Genomic DNA, 24,539 nt, shown 5'->3' with positions numbered 1-24,539 from the left:
TGCTGAGTAAGGACTTTCAAATTAGCTGATTAGCTGGATCAGGTGTGTTGGAAGCAGGGAAAACACTAAAAAGGGCAGAGCAGTGGGCCTCCAGGAGCCTCCAGGACCGGGTGAGAGTGTTTTAGACTGTAGTTATGTGTGACTCTAAGAAACAGAGATAATCATCCAGTTTGACAGCAAACAGCTTTTAATGAAGCTCAGCAAGAGAATTCATTCATCTGAAAGACATTCTGATTACAGAAATACAGAAACATACAACAGTTACATGTCCTCTAAACACGTCCATCACACAGAGTTTAAATCATTAATATCTCACCATCTTCACTCTTCTGAACATCCTGACTGGTACACCTTACAAACAATGGCCAATGACATCCAGAGGTCCATCCACCTCTAACTTCACTATATATATATATATAAACATTGCTGTTCTGCTAAATAAAATGTGTAAAAGGAGCTAGTGCAGCGTTTAGTAGCACAAACATTATAAGTGAAGATTAAGACTTTGAGATTAAGATCTTGTGTTCTTGAACACGCTGAACCGCTGGTCTTTCTGCAGAGACTCCTTATACAGCTTAGTGAGCTCATTTTCCAGCTCATCAACAGTCATACTCTGATTTTTAAATTCAGTGTAGCTACCATTCTTTAGGGGGTATACTTGCTGAGCGATGTAGGCTCGATAAATTCGTCCCGTATCATTAACACAAGTGAAAGCAGTCCAGTAGTGACTGGGAATGTTAACTCCCTGTTTAATGTCTCTGTTCTCTCTTTTTATTGGCAGCCATGTCTCTCCTGGAACGACTCCAATCATGATGTAAGCTGGGTTGTTTTCATTTAGCTTGCAGTTTTTCTGTATATATTTGAGCATCGGTTCCTCCACCTGCTTTGCCCACTTTGTGTTGCTCTCTTTTGCTTGTGGTGCTGCGTTGGTAAGCGTAAAGGTGGACTCTACCTGCTTCTCATCAGCAGCGTAACTCTTTGGAAACAAATGGCCTTTAGTGATGTTTTGATGAAGGTTTTGAGAATAATCTTCTACCAGAGCCTGTTTTTCAAACTTCTCCGTCGCCTTTGCAACCCTCATCCCTCTATTTTTTTAATTCCATTTCTCATCAAGCTGTTATAAAGAAGAGAAAGCAAAAGTAAAGCATAGAAACATTAGAGCGATTCTGAGCCTCACTGGAGCCCCTGTTCACCCTGAATAAACTTCATTTCTCTCCCAGGAATCCTGTTTGTAGTTCAGCTCTCTGTTCATGACTTTAGTTACAGAAAGAAGAAAAGCCTATGACCTTTTTCAGTTCTACAGTTTTATTTTTTTAATGGCATAAAACAGTTGTCTGATTCTCAGCTTTTATAGTCAGACTAATCCATCCTCATATAACAACACACATCAGATTTAAAGTTATTGTTTTTAAATTACTGAATAATGAGGTGTGTTTAATTTTGCCCATATGTCTTCACATACACTTACCACTCTGTAGTGCATCACACCTATGTTACATAAATGGTCACTCACAGTAAAATAAAAGTGGGATCAATGAGGAACAGCTTATTCAGACAGAACACACTTGCCCTCTGCTATTTCTGGGAAATGTTTTAACATAACGCACAAAGATTTGTGAGTAATTGTTTTGTCAGTGTTGATGGTTAACATTGGTGTTTTAGCTTTATTTTAGCTGTTTTTAGCTGTGTAGCCTTTAGCATGCTTACTGTCCAGTTAGCAGAGTAATGTGATGAAGTATCAGTGGTTGCGTATGAAATGGCATTGAAACAGGCAGTTAGTGCACCTTATGTTACCCTTGGAGAACTTTGGGTATTTGAGCATTTTTAAAAAGTAGGTTACGAAGGAATAAAAAATGCTGCATGCCAAATTTTCACAAACTAATACATCATCAGAAGAGTCTCAATGCATATTTGTATAATTTCAGAATTATTCAAATGGATCCTTGTAGCAACTCCTGAACAGAGTCGAACAGTGCAGAACAGATGAAACTGACTGAAAAAAGTGTTGATCTCCCACAGACGCTTAATGACACTGAATGTACCTCAAATGGTCTAAGTAACACCAGTAGAGAACTGTCACATGAGCCTAAATGAGCAGTTTATGGGCTTTTCACATAGAGTTGATGCCTCACCATGCATTCCAAATGAAACCATCCACTAATGAACTTTGGTCTAAATGCTCTTTAGATGCTTTCAGAACATTTAATTGTGTTTTCTGACAGCCATTGAAACATCTATGGGAAATAACAGCTTCCATGCTTTCTTTTCTTTTACAAGTAGATCTTCCTTTACACCCAGCTTTGTTTCTGCTCAGAGATGATTCAGTACTTATTTTGAAACTCAAAGGAAAATAGCAATGACTTCTTTGACAGCTGTGAAGAAAGCAATGTTGAAATTTCATGCACAACCAGGTGTGCACTTCTACATTCTTGCTCTATTTTATGGATGTTTTTGTTCTGCCTGATTGAGTTGAGTGCAGGCTGAGACTGTGGTCTGCAGCAGTTGACTTGGTCAGAAAAAGTCTGCTACAGAACCTTGTTTAGTTTTAATGTATTTTACTTATTTGTGCATCTCTGTGTATGTCTGTTATGTTCTGTTGTGTTGCTTTTTGTTTTATTAAAAAATTATGATAAAAATATTTTCACCAAAAAAATGCTGCATTTACTCACCTGAGGTTCGACCATCCAGCGATAGTCTTGTGGAGATTGAACTTTAGTGTAGAATGTGTATGCAGAGTAGACGGGGATCCTTCTCGTTGTGTCGTAGAGAGTGGCGTATCTGTAGGTGCTTTTCTTTCTACACGGTCTTACATCTTCTTCCAAGATCTGACAAATCTGCTTATACTGAGCTCCCTTGAAAACAGTCGGAGTGATGACTTTTTTTGATGTTTGATGGCTTGGAAAGAAGAAATCAGGACACTGACCGTTAAAAGACTGTATGACCTCAGACTCGGTCAGTGAGGTGAAACCCAGCAGCAGGAGCAGAGTGAGGAGCTTCATCCTGACACAGAGCAGAGAGTTCTGTCTGAGCAGAGCAGAAACAGAGGCTGATAAAGAGAGAACTTCCTAAAGGAGGAGGAGACACAGGTAGGAGGCGGAGCATCTCAACTGCTAATGATATCTGATCATTCAAGGCACTGACTTTAAACTTAAACATAAACAGAGTACCTCCGTTTTTAGTGGAGTAATATTTTAAGCAGACTATCTCTAGTTTCACTGAAGAACAGGGTTTGTGTACTTTGTCCAACATTAAGCAACTCACCTATAGTGTTGTTGACACAGACCACACATCTAGCTTTCACAGACACTGTGAAGACCCCAGACTGAGACACTGTGAAGACCCCAGACTGAGACACCGTGAAGACCCCAGACTGAGACACCATGAAGACCCCAGACTGAGACACCGTGAAGACCCCAGACTGAGACACTGTGAAGACCCCAGACTGAGACACTGTGAAGAGCACAGACTTGGAGGGTGATGTTATTTTGTAGAGGGTCAGATATCTAAAATCTTTACAATTGCTCATTGAGAAATGTTCTTGTTAAACTACTGGATTAATCACTGATGTTCTGGCAAAGTGGTGAGTTTTCACTTATTCTTGATCATAATTTGGATTACTTGGTGGCCACGCGCCAGGTGGTCTTCTCCAAGGAAGGTGAGTTAAAAACACGAAAAGCTATAGGTTTCCTATATTTTTTCACATATGAATTTTAACTACATAATATCAACATTAATTTAAGCACATGTACTGTAAGTCAATATTTATTCACAATTCTAGAAAAACCTACTACCACTATATATAATATAGTATATAATAAATATAACATTTAACAATAATAATCATACTACTATTACTACTACTACTACTAATAATAATGATAATAATAAACATAGCCGCGAGCGGCAATGAGCGGGTTCAAGCACGCAACAGCAGTACGGGCCCTTCTGCAGGTTTAGGCCATTAGGCCTAAAAAGGCCTCAAGCCTTTTATTATATTAGGCCTAAACAGGCCTCAAGCCTTTGTATAGTAAGTCTTTGTATAGTGAAATCTTTGAATGAATAAGTCAAAATAAAAGACAAGCAGTGCAATTTTTGACATAACATGTAATTAGAAAGTTGTTCATCTTAGTGGACTGAGTCACATGGCACCAATTGTTTATATGTGGACCTTGTAATAACATTGTAATAGCATTTTTATTGATTTTTCAGTGTTTTTGAGTGCTGAAGCACCCCCAAAGGCCAATCTGGACCAAACGTGGCATACTCCATTAGAATCTCAATTTGTATAAATACTCAAAGTTTGAACATGATCTGACCAATGACTGATGAGTTATAGCTAACCAAGCTAACAATGCCATGTATGCAGGAATTTAGTGATTAATCCACATGACCCTGAGTAGAAAAGTCAAAATGTTTTTGATAATTATTTACCTAGAGATGCCACAGAATTGTTCTAGACCAATTTTGACAAGATTGGATCCAAATCCAGAGACTAGTTTGAAAAGTAGGTTTTTCAAACATTTATTGATTACAAAAAAACGATACAGATTTTAATAAACATGTATTGGCAAAATTGTTTGGCCCCCAGTAATACAATAGGGTCTTGGTGAAAATTGTAATAATATTGTAATAACATGTAATAATATGTAAATTTTTGAAATAGCGCCCCCCAGTGGTCAAATCTTTTGAAACTCGACTGTTTGTTAGAAATTGGCTACATATAGACATCACTCAAGTTTCGTCATGATTGGTCAATGTTAAGCCTGTCAAAAGGCCTGCTGAATGCTTATTGGCCGATGGCGACCACAAATTCCGATGTAACCAAACGTCCTTAAATCGACACTTGTAGTCTGGCGAGAGGATGCTGCATGCCAAGTTTGAGCTTGATGAGATGTACGGCTGCAGAGAAAATGCCCTGTTTCTGTTGCTCCGCCCCCTAATTACTTACGCGCACAAAAATCGAATGGCTACCTCAGAATGGGCTACTGACATGGCCTGTGAAGCTTGAAATTTTTTGACTGAAGGATTCTTGAGTTACAGATTTTTCAATTAATTCTGAATTATTTTGAATTTATCCAGAAGGGTTCATTTGCATATGGCAGACATGTTGTATGGAAAACTTGAAATGTTTTTGATGATTATTGATCTTCAGGCTCTTCTGAATTTTTTGACACCAAAAAGATGAGGATTGGGCAAAAATTGTAGGACTAGTTCGCAAAAGTAGGTTTCGCACATTTTGCAGTATTGCCAAAAATAGCCAAAAGGTTTATTTGGACCCATAGAATCAGGAAAAAAATATGACTTGTCTGGCAAAAATCTGGTTTAGGAGATATAGACCCAAACACGTTGACATGCGCTATAGCGCCCCCTTGTGGCCGACAGGGCTGATTTCTTGCGCCTGAGTAGCGGGAGGGACTACTACCTATTGACCAAATTTGGTGTCTCTAGGACTTACGGTTTGGGCTGTGCGTTCCGTTTCAGGGAAGAAAAAGAATAATAAATATAGCCGCAAGCGGCAATGAGCGGGTCCAAGCACACATAAGCCCAAGAAGCTCTCATGCACTTTGAGCCAAAAGGCCTAATAAGGCCTAATGCAGTTTGGGACTTTGAGGCAGAGAGGCTGAAAAAAGGTCTGAGTTCCTCAACAGGCCTTCATTTGTCATGAATTAGGAGCAGGGGGCTTTAAACCTAATGTGTGTTTATATTTCAAGTTACTGATCTACAAAGGTTTGAAGAAATATTTGAGTAATGGTAAAAATTTCTGTCTTTGTTGTGTTTGCAAAGTATTTTGTTTCTCCATGTTAAAGGCTTTGATAAGCAGGACATAAACAGACCCAATGGACCCATAAGGGCCCTTTAAGCATAAAGGACCTCAGTGAAAGTGGGTCAAAATTGGTCCAAAGGTCTTCAAGTGTTATGAAAATTGATCAGGGACCTTTGTCAAAGATGTTCACCGAGTTTTGTTCAGATTGACCTTTTGACCTTGGTATTACAAGCTGTAGTCTTTAAATGAATAATTCAAAATACCAGAGAAGGAGTACAATTTATGACAGAACATGTGAATATAAAGTGATTCAGACCAGTGAACTGAATCAAATGACACCTCTTATTTATCTGTAGACTTTGTAGTATTGTTGTAACAACATTTTTAAAGATTTTAGGTGTTTTTGAGTGCTAAAGCGCCACCTATTGGCCAATCAGGATCAAGTTTTGCAAGCCACATCAGAGTCTCAATGTATAAACATAATTACAATTTTGAGATGATCGGACCAAGGACTGATGAGTTATAGCAATTAAAGCTAGCAATGCTATGGCTGCAATGATTTAGTGAAGGAGGGAAACCACAATTAGCAAAAAATGGAAAATGTGCTGGATAATTATTTACCTAGAGAGGCTACAGAGTATTTCTAGACCAGATTTGAGAAGGTAGCTTCAAATTCCACGGAGTAGTTCGAAAAGTGCTAATTTCAAACATTTGACGATTGAAAAAAAACTAAGCACTTTTTTAATAGACTTCAAATGACAAAAGTGTTTGGAGCACTGCACTGCATGAGGGCATCTAAGTTATTTGACCAAAAATGACAATCTGTACAAGATGTACTTGATTTTCTGTTATAGCGCCCCCCCGTGGCCAAATGTTTTGAAACTTCGCAGGTTGTTAGAAGGTGGTGAGATAGAGATAGCTGTCAAGTATCATGAGGATTGGCCAAGGCTAAGCCTGTCAAATGGCTGCTGAAAGCTTATTGGCCGATGGCGGCCACAAATTTAAATATTTCAAAGTGTCCTGAAAGATTCACTTATAGTCTTTGGAATAGATGGTACTTGCAAAGTTTCAACTGGATCGGATGTACAGATGCTGAGAAACAGCTACATAGCATTTACAGCGCCCCCTAATGACTTATGCGCACAAAAATTGATAGGTGTCCTCAGAGTCTCTTTAGGAATAAGCCTGTCAAGTTTCAAATTTTTTGGGTGAAGGATTCTCGAGTTACAGATTTTTCAATTAAATAAGAATTATTTTGATTTTTCCAGAAGGATTAATTTGCATATGGCAGCCATTTTGAGTAAAGAATTAAAAATTTGCTGGATAATTATTGAGGTCCAGGCTCTTCTGAATTTTTTGACACCAAAAACATGAGGATTGGATGAAAACTGTAGGACTAGTTCGCAAAAGTAGTTTTTGCATATTATGCAAATTAGCTCAAAATCTAAGTGGGCGGAGCTTAATGGTCCAAATTACAAAGTTGTTTTGTTGGACCCAAGGAATCAGGAAAAAAATATGTCATGTCTGGCAAAAATCTGGGGAAGGAATTATAGAGCCAAACGCGTTGTGTTGCGCAATAGCGCCATCTTTAGGCCGATTGGGCTCATTTCGCGAACCTGAGTAGCGGGAGGGACTACTACCTATTGACCAAGTTTCATGTCTCTAGGACTTACGGCTTGGTCTGAGCGATTCGTTTTATCGGAGAAAAAGAATAATAATAATAATAAATATAGCCGCAAGCGGCAATGAGCGGGTTCAAGCACCCAACAGCAGTACGGGCCCTTCTGCAGGTTTAGCCCATTAGGCCTAAAAAGGCCTCAAGCTTCTGGTTTAGGCCATTAGGCCTAAAAAGGCCTCAAGCTTTTGGTTTCGCCCATTAGGCCTAAAAAGGCCTCAAGCCTTCTATTATATTAGGCTTAAACAGGCCTCAAGCCTTTGTATAGTAAGTCTTTGTATAGTGAAATCTTTGAAAGAATAAGCCAAAATAAAAGACAAGCAGTGCAATTTTTGACATAACATGTAATTAGAAAGTTGTTCATCTTAGTGGACTGAGTCACATGACACCATTTGTTTATATGTGGGCCTTGTAATAACATTGTAATAGCATTTTCATTGATTTTTCAGTGTTTTTGAGTGCTAAGGCACACCCAAAGGCCAATCTGGACCAAAATTGGCATACACCATTAGAGTCCAAATATGTATAAATACTCAAAGTTTGGACATGATCTGACCAATGGCTGGTGAGTTATAGCTAATCAAGCTAACAATACCACGTACGCAGGAATTTAGTGATTAATCCACATGACCCTGAGAAGAAAAGTCAAAACGTTTTTGATAATTATGTACCTAGAGATGCCAAAGAATTGTTCTAGACCAACTTTGACAAGATTGGATCAAAATCCAGAGACTAGTTCAAAAAATAGGGTTTTGAAACATTTATCTATTACAAAAAAAGGATACAGATTTTTAATAAACATGTATTGGCAAAATTGTTTGTCCCAATGTACTACAATAGGCTGTAGGGGAAAACTGTAATAATATTGTAATAACATGTAATAATATGTAATTTTTTGAAATAGCGCCCCCCAGTGGTCAAATCTTTTGAAACTCAACTGATTGTTAGAAACTGGCTACATATAGACACCAGTCAAGTTTCGTCATGATTGGTCAATGTTAAGCCTGTCAAATGGCCTGCTGAATGCTTATTGGCCGATGGCGACCACAAATTTCGATGTATCCAAATGTCCTTCAATGCACACTTGTAGACTGGCGAGAGAATGCTGCATGCAAAGTTTCAGCTTGATAGGATGTTCAGAGGCAGAGAAAATGCCCTGTTTCTGTTGCTCCGCCCCCTAATTACTTATGCACACAAAAATCGAATGGCTACCTCAGAATGGGCTACTGACATGGCCTGTGAAGTTTGAAATTTTTTGGCTGAAGGATTCTTGAGTTACAGATTTTTCAATTAAATAAGAATTATTTTGAATTTATCCAGAAGGGTTCATTTGCATATGGCAGCCATGTTGTACGGAAAACTTGAAATGTTTTTGATAATTATTGACCAGGACACTCTTCTGAATTTTTTGACACCAAACACATGAGGATTGGGCAAAGATTGGAGGACTAGTACACAAAAGTAGGTTTTGCACATTTTGCAGTATTGCGAAAAATCTAAGTGGGCGGAGCTAAATAATCAAAATAGCCAAAAGGTTTATTTGGACCCATAGAATCAGGAAAAAAATATGGCTTGTCAGGCAAAAATCTGGTTTAAGAGATATAGACCTAAACGCGTTGACCTTCGCTATAGCGCCCCCTTGTGGCCGATTGGGCTGGTTTCTTGCGCCTGAGTAGCGGGAGGGACTACTACATATGGACCAAGTTTGGTGTCTCTAGGACTTACGGTTTGGGCTGTGCGTTCCGTTTCAGGGCAGAAAAATAATAATAATAATAAGAAGAAAAATTCTCACAATTCCAATAGGGTTCAATGCATTGCATGCTTGAACCCTAAATATAGCCGCAAGCGGCAATGAGCGGGTTCAAGCACGCAACAGCAGTATGGGCCCTTCTGCAGGTTTAGCCCATTAGGCCTAAAAAGGCCTCAAGCTTCTGGTTTAGGCCATTAGGCCTAAAAAGGCCTCAAGGTTTTGGTTTCGCCCATTAGGCCTAAAAAGGCCTCAAGCTTTTATTATATTAGGCCTAGAAAAGGCCTCAAGCCTTTGTATAGTAAGTCTTTGTATAGTGAAATCTTTGAATGAATAATCCAAAATAAAAGACAAGCAGTGCAATTTTTGACATAACATGTAATTAAAAAGTTGTTCATCTTAGTGGACTGAGTCACATGGCACCATTTGTTTATATGTGGGCCTTGTAATAACATTGTAGTAGCATTTTTATTGATTTTTCAGTGTTTTTGAGTGCTGAAGCACCCCCAAAGGCCAATCTGGACCAAACTTGGTGTGCTCCATTAGAATCTCAATTTGTATAAATCCTCAAAGTTTGAACATGATCTGATCAATGACTGACGAGTTATAGCTAACCAAGCTAACAATGCCACGTATGCAGGCATTTGGTGATTAATTCACATGACCCTGAGTAGAAAAGTCAAAATGTTTTTGATAATTATTTACCTACAGTTGCCACAGAATTGTTCTAGACAAACTTTGACAAAATTGGATCAAAATCCAGAGACTAGTTCGAAAAGTAGGGTTTTGAAACATTTATCTATTACAAAAAAAGGATACAGATTTTTAATGAACATGTATAGGCAAAATTGTTTGTCACATGGTAGTACAATAGACTGTAGGTGAAAATTGTAATAATATTGTAATAACATGTAATAATATGAAATTTTTTGAAATAGCGCCCCCCAGTGGTCAAATCTTTTGAAACTCGACTGTTTGTTAGAAACTGGCTACATATAGACACCAGTCAAGTTTCGTCATGATTGGTCAATGGTAAGCCTGTCAAATGGCCTGCTGAATGCTTATTGGCCGATGGCGACCACAAATTTCGATGTATCCAAATGTCCTTCAATGCACACTTGTAGACTGGCGAGAGAATGCTGCATGCAAAGTTTCAGCTTGATAGGATGTTCAGAGGCAGAGAAAATGCCCTGTTTCTGTTGCTCCGCCCCCTAATTACTTATGCACACAAAAATCGAATGGCTACCTCAGAATGGGCTACTGACATGGCCTGTGAAGTTTGAAATTTTTAGGCTGAAGAATTCTTGAGTTACAGATTTTTCAATTAATTCTGAATTATTTTGAATTTATCCAGAAGGGTTCATTTGCATATGGCAGACATGTTGTATAGAAAACTCAAAATGTTTTGGATGATTATTGACTTTGAGGCTCTTCTTAATTTTTTGACACCAAATGAATGAGGATTGGGCAAAAATTGTAGGACTAGTTCGCAAAAGTAGGTTTCGCATATTTCGCAGTATTGCGAAAAATCTAAGTGGGCGGAGCTAAATAATCAAAATAGCCAAAAGGTTTATTTGGACCCATAGAACCAGGAAAAAAATATGCCTTGTCTGGCAAAAATCTGGTTTAGGAAATATAGACCCAAACGCGTTGGCCTGCGCTGTAGCGCCCCCTTGTGGCCAACTGGGCTAATTCCTTGTGCCTGAGTAGCAGGAGGGACTACTACCTATTGACCAAGTTTGGTGTCTCTAGGACTGACGGTTTGGGCTGTGCGTTCCGTTTCAGGGCAGAAAAATAATAATAATAATAATAAGAAAAATCCGCACAATTCCAATAGGGTTCAATGCATTGCATGCTTGAACCCTAATAATAAGAAAAACTCTAACAAAAAACTCTAACAAAAACTCTAACAAAACTGCGTGCTTGGACCCTAATAATAAGAAAAATTCTCACAATTCCAATAGGGTTCAATGCATTGCATGCTTGAACCCTAATAATAATAATAAGAAAAACTCTAACAAAAACAATAGGGTCCTACGCACTTGCGTGCTTGGACCCTAATAAGAAAAACTCTAACAAAAACAATAGGGTCCTACGCACTTGCGTGCTTGGACCCTAATAATAATAATAAGAAAAATTCTCACAATTCCAATAGGGTTCAATGCATTGCATGCTTGAACCCTAATAATAAGAAAAATCTTGACAAAAACTAACAAAAACTTGACAAAAACTAATAATACAAAAACTAATAATAATAACTAATAATAATAAGAAGAAAAATAAGAAGAAAATAAGAAGAAAAATTCTCACAATTCCAATAGGGTTCAATGCATTGCATGCTTGAACCCTAATAATAAGAAAAATCTTGACAAAAACAATAGGAATTGCATGCTTGAACCCTAATAATAATAAGAAAAACTCTAACAAAAACAATAGGGTCCTACGCACTGCGTGCTTGGACCCTAATAATAATAAGAAAAACTCTAACAAAAACAATAGGGTCCTACGCACTTGCGTGCTTGGACCCTAATAAGAAAAACTCTAACAAAAACAATAGGGTCCTACGCACTTGCGTGCTTGGACCCTAATAATAATAAGAAAAACTCTAACAAAAACAATAGGGTCCTACGCACTGCGTGCTTGGACCCTAATAATAATAAGAAAAACTCTAACAAAAACAATAGGGTCCTACGCACTTGCGTGCTTGGACCCTAATAATAATAAGAAAAACTCTAACAAAAACAATAGGGTCCTACGCACTGCATGCTTGGACCCTAATAAGAAGAAGAAGAAGAAGAAGAAGAAGAAAAACTCTAACAAAAACAATAGGGTCCTACGCACTTGCGTGCTTGGACCCTAATAAGAAAAACTCTAACAAAAACAATAGGGTCCTACGCACTTGCGTGCTTGGACCCTAATAATAAGAAAAATCTTGACACTTCCAATAGGGTTCAATGCATTGCATGCTTGAACCCTAATAAGAAAAATCTTGACAATTTCAATAGGGTTCAATGCATTGCATGCTTGAACCCTAATAAGAAAAATCCTCACAATTCCAATAGGGTTCTACGCACTTCGTGCTTGAACCCTAATAATAATAAGAAAAATCTTGACAATTTCAATAGGGTTCAATGCATTGCATGCTTGAACCCTAAAAAACCCTGACAATTCCAATAGGGTTCAATGCATTGCATGCTTGAACCCTAATAATAAGAAAAATCTTGACAATTTCATCAGGGTTCAATGCATTGCATGCTTGAACCCTAATAATAATAAGAAAAATCCGCACAATTCCAATAGGGTTCTACGCACTTCGTGCTTGAACCCTAATAATAAGAAAAATCTTGACAATTCCAATAGGGTTCAATGCATTGCATGCTTGAACCCTAATAAGAAAAATCTTGACAATTCCAATAGGGTTCAATGCATTGCATGCTTGAACCCTAATAATAATAATATTAATAATAAGAAAAATCCGCACAATTCCAATAGGGTTCTACGCACTTCGTGCTTGAACCCTAATAAGAAAAATCTTGACAATTCCAACAGGGTTCAATGCATTGCATGCTTGAACCCTAATAATAATAATATTAATAATAAGAAAAATCCGCACAATTCCAATAGGGTTCAATGCATTGCATGCTTGAACCCTAATAATAAGAAAAATCTTGACAATTCCAATAGGGTTCTATGCACTTCGTGCTTGAACCCTAATAAGAAAAATCTTGACAATTCCAATAGGGTTCTATGCACTTCGTGCTTGAACCCTAATAAGAAAAATCTTGACAATTCCAATAGGGTTCAATGCATTGCATGCTTGAACCCTAATAAGAAAAACTCTAACAAAAACAATAGGGTCCTACGCACTGCGTGCTTGGACCCTAATAATAAGAAAAATCTTGACAATTTCAATAGGGTTCTACGCACTGCGTGCTTGAACCCTAATACCAGTTTAAATTAGCCTTAGCATTAGAAGTATAACTATTTTATTGTTAAATTGAATCTTGTAAATTTACATTTAACAGTAAAATGTGGGACTTGTATTCTAGAAAACAGAAATAAAATGACTAGATTTAAGGATACATTTTAAGTATGTTACAGGCTGTGTGTAGCTGTGCCACAGGAGGCTCCTATTAGGCATGTCTTTGAATATTTCACAAGATTGTCAGGTCAGGATGTTCTCCTCTAAGATACCTGTCCTCTGTGATGTCCTCAACAACAGAGTTTAAAAAGATAAAACAGTAAATGTCTTTATTGGTTTATTGGAAGAAAAAGCAGAACATATCCTGCAAGTTTAAAACCAGGGAAATTACAGTAGAACACAGACAATGCATTGCAAAGGCACACTGTTTAGTCAGGCTATATAAAGCTTCTAATTCCATAGGTGACCAGAAACCAAACACTGCTGCAGTCAGAGGGTGATTCCTGAAGGCAAGGAGGAGAATCCTTAGGAATAGATGCAGGGTTTGTACGGGTGCTTGAAATCCTTGAAAATGATAAAGATTAAGTGACCCTTATTAGTCCCACAATGGGGAAATTTCACCTCTGCATTTAACCCATCCTTGAAGTGAAACACCACATACACACTAGTGAGCACACACACACTAGGGGGCAGTGAGCACACTTGCGCGGAGCGGTGGGCAGCCCTATCCACAGCGCCCAGGGAGCAGTTGGGGGTTAGGTGTCTTGCTTAAGGACACCTCAGTCATGTACTGTCAGCTCAGGGGAACGAACCGGCAACCTTCCAGTCACAGGGCCAGTTCCCTAACCTCCAGCCCATGACTGCCCCATGCAGCCCCCAAAATGCTTGAATGCTTGTATTTTCCGGATTTGAAAGGTGCTGGAATTTTGGATAAAGTGCTTGAAAATGCTTGAAATTGTACTGCTACCTGACTGAATAGTGTGGTTCTTAAATGGAGATTTAAAATAAGTTACAGCCTAAAATGAAAATTGCTCCGCCTGGGTTTGCTTGCGTGTCTGTGTGTGTGATAGTGATGGGAATTTTGGCTCTTTTTGGTGAACCAAGATCACTCGGCTCGGCCAGAAGTTCCAACTCTTTCAGCTCTCAAATGGCTCTTCATTATATATGGACAGGATCACCCTAACATTCTGCCTTGTATTAAGTTCCATAAAGAAAAAAGAAGGAAAAAAAACAGCTCTTGAACTCTCATCGTTCATTTAAAACAGGGGTCGGCAACATGCAGCTCTTTTACTGCCCTGTTTTGGACTGAAGTATATTTAAAAAGGAACATTTTGATAGAAGAAGGTAAAACACTTTCAGTAAGTTGAGGTGGTAGTATCTAGGAGTGCCCTGTGTGCTCTGTTTTTGCAGGTCTGTTTTTGCAGGGGTCTGGAATGTTTTGCAGGGGTCCAAATTCCATTGGGAGTAGGCCTCTCACTTTCTCCCTTCTTCTCTTAGTTCCAAATAGATGAGATCATTTTAAAAAGAACCATATGTTCCGTCTCCTGTTTCAACAACAAGAACCATATATATAAGCTGTTGGTCATTCTGTTCTGGAGAGGACATTTAGAATTGGCATGGATCCTCTCTCAGGTACTTTATAGTGCTTGATATGATACTGTTTTACTTTGTAATAAACTTTTTATGAAGAGAACACAGTGTCAACAGAGTTGTCCATCATCTTCACATCACTTACTAAACAACAGGATCCACAGACTTAGATTATTAGGTAAAATAAAATAATCCTCCTTTACAGTAAAATAAAGCTCTGCTGATCGTTCAACACAGTTTAACAATAAATGGTCTTAAACTCTGGAGTTAATGTAGAACTGCTGATTCACCCTTTAACCCTGAAGATCAGCGCAGACTGCTGGTCATCATAGCAACACAGACAACAGTCTTGCCCAGCTAGTAGCTAACGAAACGGCGAAGAGAGAGATTTAAGACAAACATCAATAATTTGGAGACAAATTGACTCATTTGCATTTATAAGTACTCAGCTGGTTTCCTCATATGAATAATCTGCAATGAGAACTGTCAAACACTAAAATGTCATGAAGCTGACGTCAGATTCTTGTTCGAATTCTCCCGTTCCACCGTAAATGGTGCAGCAGTTGCATTCTGGCTCCTCAGGCACCATTTAAGGTAGAACGGGAAAATGCAAACAAGAAGCTGGCAAATGAGAAGCGACTGCAGCCTTGTAAAAAGTCGAACGTTAAGAGACATTTTACAAGAAACTGTTCTACTGTTAAAACAATGTTTCAAGATGTTAAGGTAACACTTTATAATACTGGTCCACAAATAAGCATGTATTAATACTTAACTAATGCTATCATCACAGTGAATTAATGCATAGACTAATACTTAATACATCAGGAAATAATGAAGTGTATACATTAATAAAGAACTGTCAGATATAAATTGTCATTAAAAAAGGTAATTATTAAGTATGAACATATTCCTAACTCCTTCTATTAATTAATACCATGACTTAATATATTATTTAAAACCCTTTCTTTAATGCATAATGTTTGTTTGGAGATGATGTAGATTAACACAAATTATAATAGGCTAATAACTCATCTGCAGGTTAAACATGTAATATTTACCAATATTTACCATATTTACCAAAATGTAATATTACAGATTTTCAAAATTGTTTTGGGGCTGTGCTCAGATTGTAAAAATCACACGATGTGCTGTTTATTTATTTAATCAATAATAATATGACAGGAAAAAAGTGGGTATGTAATGATAAATTAGCAAATTTATGGCTTAACATATTTAGACATCCACATTATAGGCAAATAACCAACATCAAAAAAGGTACTAAACATGCTCAGAATATTAAAGAATGTATAATTTTGCATATGTTGTGTCATACTTAATTACATTCTATTAGTTAATATCATTAATTAACATATTAATATATGGTCTATTTATTCAGCATTAAATAATGATGATGTGCCCCACCAAGTAAAGTCATGATGTAAATATATGTTAACATGTCAGTAATACAATATATTTCCAAAAGTATTCACTCACCCATCCAAATCATTGAATTCAGGTGTTCCTATCACTTCCATGGCCACAGGTGTATAAAACCGAGCCCCTAGGCCTGCAGACTGCTTCTACAAACATTAGTGAAAGAATGGGTCGCTCTAAGGAGCTCAGTGAACTCCAGCGTGGTACCGTGATAGGACGCCATCTGTGCAACAAGACCAGTCGTGAAATTTCCTCACTACTAAATATTCCACAGTCAACTGTCAGTGGTATTATAACAAAGTGGAAGCAATTGGGAATGACAGCAACTCAGCCACGAAGTGGTCGGCCACGTAAAATGACAGAGCGGGGTCAGCAGATGCTGAGGTGCATAGTGTGCAGAGGTCACCAACTTTCTGCAGAGTCAATCGCTACAGACCTCCAAACTTCATGTGGCCTTCAGATCAGCTCAAGAACAGCGTAGAGAGCTTCATGGAATGGGTTTCCATGGCCGAGCAGCTGCAACCAAGCCTTACATCACCAAGCGCAATGCAAAGCGTCGAATGCAGTGGTGTAAAGCGCCATCTCTTGTGAGACAGTTCTGGCACGTAGTCTAGCTCACATACTCTCTGATTATGTGTCTATGCTGCTGTAATACGTGAAATAAAAGATGTACAGGTTACCCACAAATTCGCCCATCACCAAGGTGGACTCATCAGACCACAATACACTTTTCCACTGAGTATCAGTCCATTTCAGATGAGCTCCAACCCAGAGAAGTCGACCGTATTTCTGGACATTGTTGATATATGAATTCCACTGTGCAGAGTACAGTCTTAACCTACATTTGTGGACGCATTAACGGAAATTGTTTACTGACAACAGTATCTGAAATTATTTCTAAACTCATGTGATGATCTGTGCTATTTAATCACATTATTAGCATATCAAGGTAAAGAATTTATCTTCTACTCTCACAATACTGGTTCAATATCCTTAGGTATGTATTTTAATTATCTACTACAGTGTATTTAAAAACATTTTTGGATGGTGGACCAGTCTTAGCCTAGCAGTGACAATGATGTGTGTGAAAACCTCAACTTTTTGTCAGAATATCAAGGGTGTGATGACTTGAACAATGTTACTATCAGCGCAGTATCCTTAAGTCTTATATTTCTTTTTAAAAAGTCTTTAAATATCTTAAATATCTTAAATCTCATTAAATGTAAGTAGTACAGTTGTTCCGGGTACCGTGCTGGAAAATCAGCACAAAGGACAGTGTTGCAAATCTGAATGACCTCTCTGTCAATAGAAGGAAAGAAGAAAGAGAAAAGGAAATAAAATGTTTATCCTCTGCATTCAGTTTTACAAATGAGCAGTAGAGTCACAAACACAGGGTGGATGAACAGACCTGAATATTAAGAAGTGAATACACTACTGACTCTGACACCATGAAGACCACAAACTCAGACGTGTATAAAAACAGGAACCCAGCAGACGCAGCACAGAAACCACTGACCACAACAGACTGAAAAAACTCCTTCAGCTCACACTGAAGGCCTGAGCTTCTGTTCAAAGAGGAACTTCTGTGTTTCATGTGGTAATTAAAAGTGCTTTACAAATGAAAAAAATACAAAGATAATTCAAATTAAAATCTAAAAGGATGCAGGAAAATGGAATTTAACAACATCATTATAGATATTAAGAAGGGTCAAAGGTCGCTGGCATTCTGTTGTGGTTGTCATCCTTGCCCTTTGTACACAAAGATTTCTCTGGATTCTCTGAATCTGTTGATGTTATCATGCACTGTAGATGGTGAAATACCTAAAATCCTTGCAATCACTCATTGAGGAATGTTATTCTGAAAATGCTGGACTAATTGTTCACATATTGTTTGGTAAAATATGAGACTGATCATGTAACTTCATCTGGAAGAGCAGGTCAGAGTGAGCAACAGAGAGACACCTAGCTAGCTAGCCACCTAGTCTGAGCTGCCTGTCTTTTTTTGTTTAATTTTTATTTTTTTCTTTCATTGTAATCATTTCACTTTACTTTTACCATTTGTATTTTAATTATTTTATTAACCATTAGTATTCTTGTAAAAAGCTAGTGTAACATCTGTTCACTCTTTGTCCTGGTCTTTCTCTGTTATTGCCCATAAACAAGGATACAGCGAGTTTTGTTCTTCCTCAAGACAGAGAACTTAAATATCTTGAAGAATTACTCTCCACTCTCCAGTCTGGTGAAACTCTTCTCCTTCCTTATTGATGGCTACACCTAGTGAGTATGATGGTGAAGATGGCACTTGTGAGGGTTTTATTATGCAGTGCAGATTTTACCTTCAGTATTTACAATGTCCTCCCCCACCAGACATTGTAAAAGTTTTGTTCTTATGGACTTTTCTCAGAGGTAAGGCCATAGAGTGGGCCAATATTGAGCTCAAAAAAGGGCTAAATAGGCAAGGACTGTGGAGGGACTGAGGAGGGATTTTTTAAGTTGCTGCAAGCAAGATTTTCTCAGTTATCATGCAGGACGCTTCTTCTTGAGGCCCCTGCTAAGCCAGCAGGCCCACCTACTGCTGAAGACATCTCAGCAGGCCCGCCTCCAAGGGCATCAGTGTGGTCCAGCCCGTACCCCAGGGCATCGCTGCAGGCGATGTCACCGTGGCTCAGCCTACATACACTCTCAGCACAGTGTCTCCTTGCCAGCAGGTTTCCAATACTCCAACTTCCTCACTGAACAGAAGTCACCTTAACCAGGCCAAACCTCTGAAACTTATGCCAGGGTCTCTCCTGATAACTCCCGATACTAAGGAAAGTGGAATCGTCTGGGAATTCCAGTGTCGCAGAAGACTGATCTCACCTCCAGCAACTACTGGAGTCCATGAAAAACTTCAGTGTAGAGTGGGAGTGTGCAGCTAGTCCAAGTCAAGTGGCGGTAGCTGGGCAAGTGGCGGCGACTGGGGCTTGGGCAACTGGTCTGAAGCGGATAGCAGGAGAGCTCCACAGACAATCATCCATCAGTGTCTGTCCGGCAGGTGGGCAGTCGTTTACTCGGAAAAAGGAAGGGAGATGGAATTAGTTTTATTTTGTTTGAGTGTATGTAAAACAGAAAATGTGAACATTTCCAGAGTGTGGCTAATGACTCCGGTAAATCTGACTATAACAGCTTAACTAAAAGGAGAGAACCAAAAGGGCACACAGACACGGGAGCACCCTGAAACAATCTGGCATCCCACCACTCCACCGTCCACAAACCTGAGTGATCGCGTGTGAGCGGCGGGACAACAGCACCAGCGTCTCAGTTTACTATAATTCCCTGCGTCCATGGACCCCTGGATCTGCTGCCTTTATCTAAGGGGGAACATTAACTACCAAAAGCTAAACTAAACAAGTGAGTTTTCAGCCTAGATTTGAATATTGCGACTGAGTCTGAGTCCCGAACATTTTCTGGAAGATCATTCCAGAGTTTGGGGGCTTTATAAGAAAAGGCTCTTCCCCCAGCTGAAACCTTCTGAATTTTGGGAACTGTTAAAAAGCCAGCACTCTGTGATCTGAGTAATCGTGGTGGCTCATAATGGGAAATAAGGTCTTGCAGGTACTTAGGAGCGAGCCCACGTAGGGCTTTATACGTCAATAAAAGAATTTTGTAATCGATACGGAATTTAACAGGCAGCCAGTGAAGTGATGATAAAACTGGACTGATATGATCAAATTTTCTAGTTTTAGTGAGAACCCTGGCTGCAGCATTTTGAACTAGTTGAAGTTTACTTAAATTCCTGCTGGTGCATCCTGACAGTAGTGCATTACAATAGTCTAGCCTTGAAGTAATAAAGGCATGTACTAATGTTTCTGCATCATGCAGCGATAAGGCATTTCTTATTTTGGCAATGTTGCGAAGATGTAAAAAAGCTGTCCTAGTGATACTGCCTATGTGTTGATCAAATGATAAATCTGGATCAATTATGATGCCAAGGTTTTTTGCTGCTGAACCAGGTATAACTGGAAAGTCAGCAAGATTTAAAATTAAATCTGGTAATTTATTTCTTGCCACTTTTGGACCCAGAAGAAGAACCTCTGTTTTGTTGCTGTTTAGAAGGAGGAAGTTACGTAACATCCAGCCTTTCACATCTTTTACACAGTCCTCTATTTTCTTTAACCTGTATTTGTCATCAGGCTTGGCTGATATGTATAATTGCGTATCGTCTGCGTAACAGTGAAAGTTAATGCCATGGCTACTTATAACTGTGCCTAACGGTAACATGTATAATGTAAATAATAATGGTCCTAAAATAGAGCCTTGCGGAATTCCAAATCTTACTTGTGAATAACTGGAAGATGAATCATTTACCTTTACGAACTGATAACGTTCCGTTAAGTAGGATTTGAACCACGATAGGGCGGTCCCTGTGATTCCAACCATGTTTTCTAACCTTTCTAGGAGAATATAGTGGTCTATCGTATCGAAAGCTACGCTGAGGTCAAGTAGTACCAACAGGGATACGTAGCCTTGATCAGAGGCAAGAAGAAGATCATTTGTTATCTTAACTAGAGCTGTCTCAGTGCTGTGATGTGGCCTGAATCCAGATTGGAAATTTTCATATATGTGGTTCTTATCTAGATATGAACTAATTTGTTGGGCTACAGCTTTTTCTAAGATCTTAGATATAAATGGTAGGTTAGAAATAGGCCTGTAATTAGACAATACGCTAGCGTCAAGGTTTGGTTTCTTGATCAGAGGCTTAATAACTGCTAGTTTAAAAGCTCTGGGTACATGGCCCAGGCTAAGGCACGAGTTTACTATAGTTAAAAGAGGATTAATGATAACTGGTAGCACTTCTTTGAGTAATTTTGAGGGGATTGCATCAAGTGTGCAGGTTGTACAATTTGCAGAGTAGATAATCTTCTCTAGTTCTAACTGTGGTAGTGGGTAGAAAGTTTCCAGCCTTTCCTCTGCAACTACGTTATGTTTTATATCAGCCACATCAGATGACAGCCAAGTTGGATTTAATACTGTGGGTTGAGTTTGTTGTCTAATATTTTCAATTTTATTATTAAAAAAGTCCATAAAAACATCACTGGTGAGAGTCGCCGGAATTTGTGGTTCAGTGCCTGCCTGATTTTTTGTAATTCTGGAAATCACACTAAACAGTCCTCTAGGATTATATTTATTAGTCTTGATCAGCGAGGCCAGATATGCTGAGCGAGCTTTAGTGAGAGCTTTTCCATACTCTATAAGGCTTTCCTTCCAGGCAAAGTGGAACACTTCTAGCTTGGTTGATCGCCATTTCCGCTCTAGTTTCCGTACTGTTTGTTTTAAGGTACGGGTTTTATCATCGTACCATGGGGCAAGCTTTTTCTGTCTTATCCTTTTGATTTTAAGTGGCGCCACATTTTCTAAAGTATATCGAAAGGTATTTTCTAAATAGTCAGTTAGTACATCTAGCTCCATTGGGTCTGATGGAGTGGAGACTAGGGTTGTTAGTTCTGGGAGGTTTTCTATGAATTGCAGGGCGGTAAATGGTTTTATTGAGCGCTTTGTAGAATAGCGAGGGGACGTACATATATTATGGCTAAGACGTAGCTCATAAGAAATTAAGTGATGGTCAGAGATTACTGAGGTTTGCGGTAGAATATTAAGCCTGTCTATGTCAAGTCCAAGTGTCAGAACTAGATCTAAAGTGTGACTACAGTAGTGTGTAGGCCCTGTTACATTTTGCGTAATACCAACAGAGTCTAGGATTGAAGTAAATGCCTTTTTTAGTGGGTCATCTGCCTTCTCAAAATGGATATTAAAATCTCCTACAATTATTGCTTTATCATTGCACACAGCTAGGTTTGCAGTGAAATCACTAAATTCTTTTAAAAATTCTGTGTAGGGCCCTGGTGGTCTGTAAATGTTAAATAATGAAAATGCGTTCTTTTTTGTGGCCGGATTTGTAATGTTGATGGAAAGAACCTCAAAAGAAGTGAAAGTGTCACACTGTTTCTGTCTGATATCTAGGGTATTCTGGTAGATTACACATAATCCACCTCCTTTGCCTGATAATCTTGGGCTGTGTACATAATTATAGCCTATAGGGGTGGCTTCATTTAGTGCTGAATATTCATCCTGTCTAACCCATGTTTCAGTGAGACAGAAAACGTCAAATTTATGATCACTTATTATTTCATTTACGATGACTGCTTTTGAGTTTAGTGATCTTATATTGAATAACCCAAATTTTAGAACTGAGGTGTTGCTGCTATCATCTAAATATGATTTAATATTGATTAGGTTATTGAGGCGGGCTGATTGAGTTTTTCTACATTTAGATTTTGATTTAATTCGGGGCAAAGACACAGTCTCAATATACTGGATCCTAGGTGACGCCTCAAGGCGGTTCGCAAAAGGTCGGTTTAGCCTGTCTGTCTGCGGCCTGGTCCCGGCTCTGGATTGTCAGCAGCTGTTTACACTACTCTGCCGACTAACTAAAAGGTTATGTGCTATGCTGCAAGAAAGTAAGGCAGCACCCTCCCGCGTGGGGTGGACACCATCCCTACCTATAAGACCAGGCTTGCCCTCGAAATGTAACCAATTATCTATAAAGCCCACTTTATTTTCCAAACACCACTTGGACATCCAGCAGTTTAATGCTGAGAGTCTGCTGTAGGCTTCAGCGCCGCGCCGCATTGGGATGGGACCAGAGCAGATTACGGCATCGGACATCGTCTGGGCCAGTTTAATCACCTCTCTAATGTTACCCTTAGTTACCTCAGACTGCCGCAGACGAATATCATTGGCCCCTACATGGATGACTATCCTCGAATATCTCTTATTAGCTAACAGTCTAAGGTTGCCGCTAATGTCCGGCGCTCTGGCTCCCGGTAAACAGCTAACTGTTACTGCTGGCGCCCCTAAAGGAGTAGCTAATTTCACGTGTCAAACGATCGAGTCTCCTATAACCAGAGCACTTTTAACAGGCTCCTCAGCGGGTGTTTCGCTGAGCAGGGCAAACCTGTTTGACACGTGAATCGGAGGAGCGTGGTGTTCTGGTGGGCTAGCTTTGGCCTCAGCGTTAGCATTAGCCTTAGCTTTCCGGCTATGTCGCCGAGACGTCACCCATTCACCCCGCTGTGAGGGCTCTAACGCCGGAGTCGAGGGGGTGCTGACTCTCCCTAAGACACCCAGGGCTGCTAGCGGTGAATCTCGCTGTCTGTCCCTTAATAAATCCTGGATGCGCACCTCTAGCTGGTCCACTTTTAGCTGTTGCATTATTGCTGCTTCAAATTACTGTCGCTAATAGATGTGTCTTGCAGTGTAATCATCTATGTTAGATTTCAGTCCATGTTCCTGAGCCAGGCTATCAAGTTACCCTTATACTAAGTTGTTCCTCTGTGTGTGCCTTAGTTATTTTTTTATTACTATTACTATTATATTTTCCTTTGTTTTATTGCAGTCTACGTGGGGTTAAGTTTAATCCAGGGTGTTTGGGACGGAGGAATGTTTGGGGATGGATTGCTGTGTTCACTAGAATACTAGACATTTGCAGTGCAGTGCATTTGGAGTGATTAGCATGTATGGCTGGAATGGTGTTTTCCTTTTTTTTTATTCACGTGTGTCATTGAGAGAATAATCTTCCATTAGTGTCCCAACAGGCCAAGGCTTGAGTAATCCCCGTAGTATTTTTTTTATGTTCTGTTTTATAAACTGAACTGACAGTTAGTGTATAACCTCAGCTTCCTTTAATTAAGATTGTATTTTTGTATTTTCCTGAACCTGCATTTGTGAAGTTACTACGGTCAGAGCTCCCCTTTGCTCTAGGTATAAACCAAGGGGTGGCGTAGTCTGGTATACATTAACGGGGCCGCCACATTTTGGCATAGTCGGCAGGATACTTGCTGAGGTTGTCTCCCTGTCAGTTTGGTAAGCTGTAGGTATTAGAGCAGCATCAGTTTGTGTGTTTGGTGGTAGAGAACAGCAGCTACACATCAACGGAAAGGACCCCACTGGTGAAGAGTTCACACATGGAGGACGAGCTGCAGAGGTTGCAGGAGCAGGTGGAGCGGCTCCAAGCAGAAAATGAGACTTTCCATGGCACCGAATGGAGGTACTGGGGACAGTATTAGAGAAAATGGCACCCAACCTGTACGGTGGGAACAGGCATTTTACTTGCCAAAAGAAAGAAAGTGCCCTAAGTTTTCTGGTTTAGCAGCAGCAGGGGCCCTTTCCGTGGAGGAGTGGGTTGAAGAAGTTCAAAGCTGTATTAGATCTCGATATATGTCAGATTTAGATAAAGCTTTGTTTTTATATGACCATTTAAAGGGCAACACTTGCAACGAAATCAAATATAGACCCACAGCAATCAGAGAGAGTCCTGATGAAATTATCACTGTTTTAAAAGAGGTGTATGGGTGTACCAAATCTTATG

The 24,539-nt window shown here is 39.2% G+C and overlaps 1 pseudogene; it reads right to left on the bottom strand.

Moving 5' to 3' along the window:
• Positions 1 to 22,558: 22,558 nt before the first annotated feature.
• Positions 22,559 to 23,383, bottom strand: LOC118809203 (annotated as a pseudogene).
• Positions 23,384 to 24,539: the final 1,156 nt, after the last annotated feature.

Source organism: Colossoma macropomum, unplaced genomic scaffold, assembly GCF_904425465.1.
Source record: "Colossoma macropomum unplaced genomic scaffold, Colossoma_macropomum, whole genome shotgun sequence".
Lineage (NCBI taxonomy): Eukaryota > Metazoa > Chordata > Actinopteri > Characiformes > Serrasalmidae > Colossoma > Colossoma macropomum.
Note: the sequence above shows the minus strand (reverse complement) of the source record. Positions and strands in the feature narration are given on the sequence as shown.